The 6701-nt window shown below is 42.9% G+C and overlaps 3 non-coding genes across 3 annotated transcripts; all 3 read right to left on the bottom strand.

Annotated features, from left to right (window-relative positions):
• Positions 1-570: 570 nt before the first annotated feature.
• Positions 571-652, bottom strand: TRNAS-AGA (transfer RNA serine (anticodon AGA)). Its single transcript has one exon. It is a non-coding gene; the product is annotated as a tRNA-Ser (tRNA).
• A 2690-nt stretch (positions 653-3342) lies between these two features.
• TRNAQ-CUG (transfer RNA glutamine (anticodon CUG)) lies at positions 3343-3414 on the bottom strand. The gene has a single exon. It is a non-coding gene; the product is annotated as a tRNA-Gln (tRNA).
• Positions 3415-4142: 728 nt separating this feature from the next.
• On the bottom strand, positions 4143-4225 carry TRNAS-AGA (transfer RNA serine (anticodon AGA)). Its single transcript has one exon. It is a non-coding gene; the product is annotated as a tRNA-Ser (tRNA).
• Between the last annotated feature and the right edge of the window lie 2476 nt (positions 4226-6701).

Genomic DNA, 6701 nt, shown 5'->3' on the forward strand with positions numbered 1-6701 from the left:
AATAAAATTACATCTTATGCTTAGTGATAGTTAATTAATCCAGGGATTTAATCTGACTGCCAGATTGGTGTCGGGAAGCGAATTTTTCCTCAATGATGTAAATTGGCCTATACCACATGATTTTTTTTTGTCTTCCCCTGGATCAACGCTGCGGAATAGCTGCAGTGCACAAGAAATAGGCTGAACTGGATGGACGCTTGTATTTTTTCAGCCTTATAAACTATGTATGTAACTATGTATGTTCCATCGGAAAAATAATTCAAGTAGAGTTGGTGCACATCAAAGTTCATATCCCAGTCCATCAGTCACGGCAGTGATCTGTGTTCGCTGGAAAAAAGGAGGATTTGCACCACATACCTGATGGCACCCTCTGAGCTTTGTTTGATTGGTGGTGTGATGCACAAGTGACATCGCACCAGGCTGACTAATCAAAAGAAGATCTACAGATGCTGTTAAGCTGGTTCTACAAATACGATCCAAAGATTACAGACCATTTCCGTGGGGAATAGACTTGGGAATGTGCAAATTGATCTATTCAGATAATTAATCAAAAAGTTACATGAAGTTCTACATAGTCAGCAGGATTTGAAGCTGCGCAGGGAGACCCCAATGGATTTCTAGTCCATCGCCTTAACCACTCGGCCACAACTACTCTGATGCTGTTTCATGTTTATGAGTTTCACTCCTTTTCTTATAGCACCATGATCAATATCAGTGATTATCCTTCTGGAAGACATTTCAGAAAATGGAAGATTTCAATTGGAAACAAAGTTACAGTCCTCACTGAAATGAAGAAATCTGATTTAAAGGTATCATCAATTGGAACCTTGTACAGTTCAAGGTCTTTTAAAATTCATAAGGCGGATTTCGAGTGACTTTGTTCCAAACACCTCCTGAAAAAGGCTTTGAAAATGCTCAAAAGTTTGAACAGATTCATTTCCATGCAAAAAGACTTGCTGTTCATATGATCAGGTATTGAGCGTTTTTTAACCTCATCAAGTTTCACAAAACGCCAAGCGGTTAACAGAAGTGAGCATATCATTTTTCAGGTATATTTTGCTTGCTTTATACTTGCAACACAAGTCAATGAGAAGGTTAGAAAGACCCCTGGATGGTTCCTGAGTGACATTCGCAGCATTTTGCGAGCAAAAAAAAACCGAAAACAAACTCAATCGATGCCCAAAACAATACTTAGAAAAACATCACCAAACTATGTTTACATAAACGCTGGAAAACACTAAAAAGGGTGATTCAGGAAAAGAATCGCTGTCGTTTCTTGAAGCAGTTTTGGCTTGAAATCCTTGTCAGTTTCAACCACCTGGAAAAAGAGTCATGCAAACATTGGCACAAGTCATAGAATACGGCTGCTTGTGTGACATAGATAGTATGAGTTTTGCTTCATGAAGTCAAGTTTAACTTTTGAGTTAAACTGTCTTGATAGATAGATCTTTTTTGCCATGTGGATTTTAACTTTCTCTTTTTATGTTAAACAATGTGCATTGGCAAATTGAGTGTGAGCAGGAAAGATAAAACCACTGGGCACAAAGAATTTCTCAGGTTCCACTGAGATTTGAACTCAGATCGCTAGATTCAGAGCACATGGTTCTAAACATTACACCATGGAAACATATCACCAATTAAGCTGGCTGGATTTTCTTTTGAAAACGGTAAAAGAGCATGTGTAAATTGTGGAAATGTGAGAAATTCACTCTGAATCCAGTGATCTGAGTTCAAATATCAATGGAACCTGGGAAATTCATGCATTATGATGAAAACAGGTTCTAAAGCTGTTCTGCAAATGTATATCTAATACACAGTGGTAAATTAATATCTCCTCCCTTTTTATTCCGCAAGTGTGCTTAACGTTCCATGATATCACAACAAGGACAGTTTTAAAATGTTGATGAAATCTGGCTAATAATTAGCGTGCTGGATCTATTAGCTGGAAAAATGGTGAGAAAAAAAGAAATTGCAAAACTTCTGCTCATCCAGAAGTCACTAAAGATTTTTCATGGTGTGCTAAAAGGTTTCATCGGAAAGATAATTCAAGTAGAGTTGGTGCAAATCAAAGTTCATATCCCAGTCCATCAGTCATGGCAGTGGTCTGTGTTCGCTGGAAAAAAGGAAGAGTTGCACCACATACCTGATGGCACCCTCTGAGCTTTCTTTTGATTGGTGGTGTGACGCACAAGTGACATCGCACCAGGCTGAATAATCAAATGAAATCTACAGATGCTGTTAAGCTGGTTCTACAAATCCGATCCAAAGATTACAGACCATTTCCGTGGGGGGTTGATTTTGGAATGTGGAAATTTATCTACTCAGATAATTTGTCAAAATATTACATGAAGTTAAATGTAGTCAGCAGGATTTAAACTTACATGGAGAGAACCCAATAGATTTCTAGTCCATCACCTTAACCACTTGGCCACAACTACTCAGACACTTTTTCATCCTTATGAGTTTCACACCTTTTCTTATAGCACAATGATCAATATCAGTGATTATCCTTCTGGAAGACATTTCAGAAAATGGAAGATTTCAATTGGAAACAAAATTCCAGGCCTCACTGAAATGTAAAAATCTGATTTAAAGGTATCATCAATTTAAACCTTTTACAGTTCAAGATTTTTTAAAATTCATAAGGCGGATTTCGAGTGACTTTGTTCCAAACACCTCCTGAAAAAAGCTTTGAAAATGCTCAAAAGTTTGAACAGATTCATTTCCATGCTAAAAGACTTGCTGTTAATATGATAAGGTATTGAGTGTCTCTTAACCTCATTAAGTTTCCCAACACGCCAAGCGGTTAACAGTAGTGAGCATATAATTTTTCAGGTATATTTTGCTTGCTTTATACTTGCAATACAAGTCAATTAGAAGGTTAGAAAGACCCCTGGAAGGTTCCTGAGTGACGTTCGCAGCATTTTGCGAGCAAAAAAAAAACTAAAACAAACTCAATCGATGCCCAAAACAATACTTCGAAAAACATCACCAAACTATGTTTACAAAAATGCTGGAAAACACTAAAAAGGGTGATTCAGGAAAAGAATCGCTGTCGTTTCTTGAAGCCGTTTCGGCTTGAAATCCTTGTCAGTTTCAACCACCTGCAATAAGTGTCATGCGAACATTGGCACAAGTCATGGAGTACGGTTGCTTGATGTGACATAGATGGTATGAGTTTTGCTTCATGAAGTCAAGTTTAACTTATGAGTTAAACTTTCTTGATAGATAGATCTTTTTTGCCATGTGGATTTTAACTTTCTCTTTTTATGTTAAACCATGTGCATTGGCAAATTGAGTGTCAGCAGAAAAAATAAAACTGCTGTGCACAAAGAATTTCTCAGGTTCCACGGAGATTTGAACTCAGATCGCTGGATTCAGAGTCCAGAGTGCTAACCATTACACCATAGAACCACATGAACAATGAAGCTGGCTGGATTTTCTTTTGAAAATGGTAAAGAGCATGTGTAAATTGTGGAAATGTGAGAAATTCACTCTGAATCCAGTGATCTGAGTTCAAATCTCAGTGGAACCTGGGAAATTCATGCATTATGATGAAAACAGGTTCTAAAGCTGTTCTGCAAATGTATATCTAATACACAGTGGTAAATTAATATCTCCTCCCTTTTTATTCCACTAGTGTGCTTAAAGTTCCATGATATCACAACAAGGACAGTTTTAAAATGTTGATGAAATCTGGCTAATAATTAGCGTGCTGGATCTATTAGCTGGAAAAAGGGTGAGGAAAAAAGAAATTGAAAAACTTCTGCTCATCCAGAAGTCACTAAAGATTTTTCATGGTTTGCTAAAAGGTTCCATCGGAAAGATAATTCAAGTAGAATTGGTACAAATCAAAGTTCATATCCCAGTCCATCAGTCACATCAGTGGTCTGTGCTCGCTGGAAAAAAGGAGGATTTGCACCACATACCTGATGGCACCCTCTGAGCTTTGTTTGATTGCTGGTGTGATGTACAAGTGACATCACACCATGCTGACTAATCAAAAGAAGATCTACAGATGCTGTTAAGATGGTTCTACAAATACGATCCAAAGATTACACACCATTTCCTTGGGGGATAGACTTGGGAATGTGCAATTTGATCTACTCAGATAATTAGTCAAAATATTACATGAATTTATACATAGCTGGCAGGATTATGAACCTGCGCGGGGAGACCCCAAAGGATTTCTAGTCCATCGCCTTAACCACTCGGCCACAACTACTCAGACGCTGTTTCATTCTTATGAGTTTCACTCCTTTTCTTATAGCACCATGATCAATATCAGTGATTCTCCTTCTGGAAGACATTTCAGAAAATGGAAGATTTCAATTGGAAACAAAATTCGAGGCCTCACTGAAATGTAAAAATCTGATTTAAATGTATCATCAATTGGAACCTTGTACAGTTCAAGGTTTTTTAAAATTCATAAGTAGTGTTGAGCCACCCCCGTAGTGTTCGAGTTCGGTTCGGTTCGTCGAACACCCGTGTGTACGCTGAACTGTTCGTCGAACACCTTCGAACACCGTTAAAACCAATGGCAGGCAAACAAAAACACATAGAAACACATAGAAAACACCTTCAAAGGTATCCAAAAGCTGACAATCTGCTCAGAAGACATAAGTAACACATGGAAAAGTGACAAGTACATATAGTCATGCGAAAAGAAAAGAGTTGGAGGAGTAAAAGGAGGGGGAGAAACAGATATAGGCATGTCATGCCCTTCTAAAATCCAAAAAGTGAGAAGCCGACACGGCCAGTCCGTTCCTGCCCGTGCCACCTCCGTTTCACCGGGTTTGTGCCAGAGCCGCGGTGGACCCTGACGGCCAGCCCCCTTCTCCCAATACTGGTGCCTGTCTGCTGGTGGGTCGAGCGAGCCCCCCTGTGGTGGAGCCAGCTCCAGTAGAGTCCACTAAAGCTGCTGCAGTTGAAAAGCATTTATAAGGATCGAGCTCGGCAGTCCACCGCAAGGCGTCCTACCGCCAGTCCCAGCCCCTATGCCTTGGGGTGCCTCCTGATGCTCTTCACTGAATATCCCGGGGTCCCGAAGCATTTCCTTTGAAAAAATTAAGTGTCTAAACTACAGGTGGTGTAGCTTGCTTAACAACTGGGATAATCCGCTGACTAGCAGACACTGTTATTAGGCACAAAGTATTTCCTGGGCAAGATGCAATTAAAAATTTGTAATTAGATACTCTCGTTGGATGCTGAGCAATCATTCCATAGAGTCTCCTGGCATGCCATATATTATTCTCTTAAAAAGCTTGGGGTAGGGGTCTAGGGGACCCTTTTATAGCCAAAATCACGGCCCTGTATCGCAATACGTCACCTAGGCTGAAGATAAATGTAACTGTAGCACCTGGAGGGCTTGGTTGCTACAGAGGTATTGCACCTCACCCAGAGGTGTGATATCTCACTCTCAGGTAAGGATGGAGTGTGGATCAGGACCCCGACACCTGCATGCATTACACCACATTGCCGTGGGGCAGGGCGACCAATATGCCTCTGAGATGGGCACGACAGTCCCTGTCCCTGGCTGGAGTGGGGGAGGGAACACTGAGAAAGGGGAACCCTGTAGTGCAGGAGCAGGGAGGAAGCAGTTACTGGGTGCATTGGGAAGGAAGTATAAAAGGTGGGCACCATCTTAGTTCAGTGCAGAGAAGTCTGAGCAGAAGTGACAGGGAGCAGGGGCTCTGCATGAGCTCTGCTCCAGAGGCGGGCCTAGTAACAGAGGCCCAGGCCTGGAAGAGGGAGAAGGAAGGAAGAGGAGTGGAGAAGGCTCCAGGAATGAGGAACGAAGGGATCCCAGGTGTGCGGACGGGCGAGTCGCCACCGCACGGCCGAATCCACCTGCAGGGAGGGGTCAGGCCAAAGGGGGAGACCGGTCCCCAAAACTAGTGGAGGCAGGAAACGACCCTCAGCTAGAAACCGGAGGCTGTGACATTTTATGTGGCGCAGCCCCTCGCTACACCCGCTAGGAAGGCACCACATAGGGTCAGGGAAACTGGCGTCAAGTTTACCTAGAGGAGGCCCGAGGCAGCCGGACAGAAGCGTTGGTAAGAAAGGCCAGACAAAGGACACACAAAGGGGGTCCTGTGAAGCACTCCAAAGTTATCTGGGAGTTGTCTGAGCCCCTCACCTGGTAAGCACAGTACGTCGTGGGCAGCCTTTACCTGCAGAAGTGGTCTGGATAATAAGAACTGTGAGTAAAGGCCCTGGACTGCATCACTGACTCCGTGTCGTTACTGCTGCTGCCTGCACCATCACCCCCATCGTCCGCATACACTGCCCTGAGGCTATACTCCTCCTGTGGGGAGTTATGCTATGCTCTGCTGCACCCACAACACCAGCCTCAGAGGTCTGCCCTGCAGCGGCGGTTCACTCTGACCGCAATCCACGGGTTGCGTAGTCGGACATTTAAACATCAAAATCACATAAATAGTTCCGCCACTGGTTTGACTGCCCTGAGCCACGGAACCGGGTTGCCGCCACGGAGACTACAACCACCAGCATCCACCAAAAAGGGTCTGGCTCCAGGTGTCCCATGGCCCAGGGGGCGCGTCAGAACATTTTCATCACCTTTCATAATCACCAATGGGACAAGGCAGGGATGTCCTCTGTCCCTTCTCTTATACATCCTAGTGACGGATCACCTGCTCTCATCAATTCGCCATAACCCCAATATTAGGTGGATTGAGGTG

This window comes from Phyllobates terribilis, unplaced genomic scaffold (genome assembly GCF_046119375.1).
Source record: "Phyllobates terribilis strain yellow unplaced genomic scaffold, ASM4611937v1 Scaffold_13__5_contigs__length_258822181, whole genome shotgun sequence".
NCBI lineage: Eukaryota > Metazoa > Chordata > Amphibia > Anura > Dendrobatidae > Phyllobates > Phyllobates terribilis.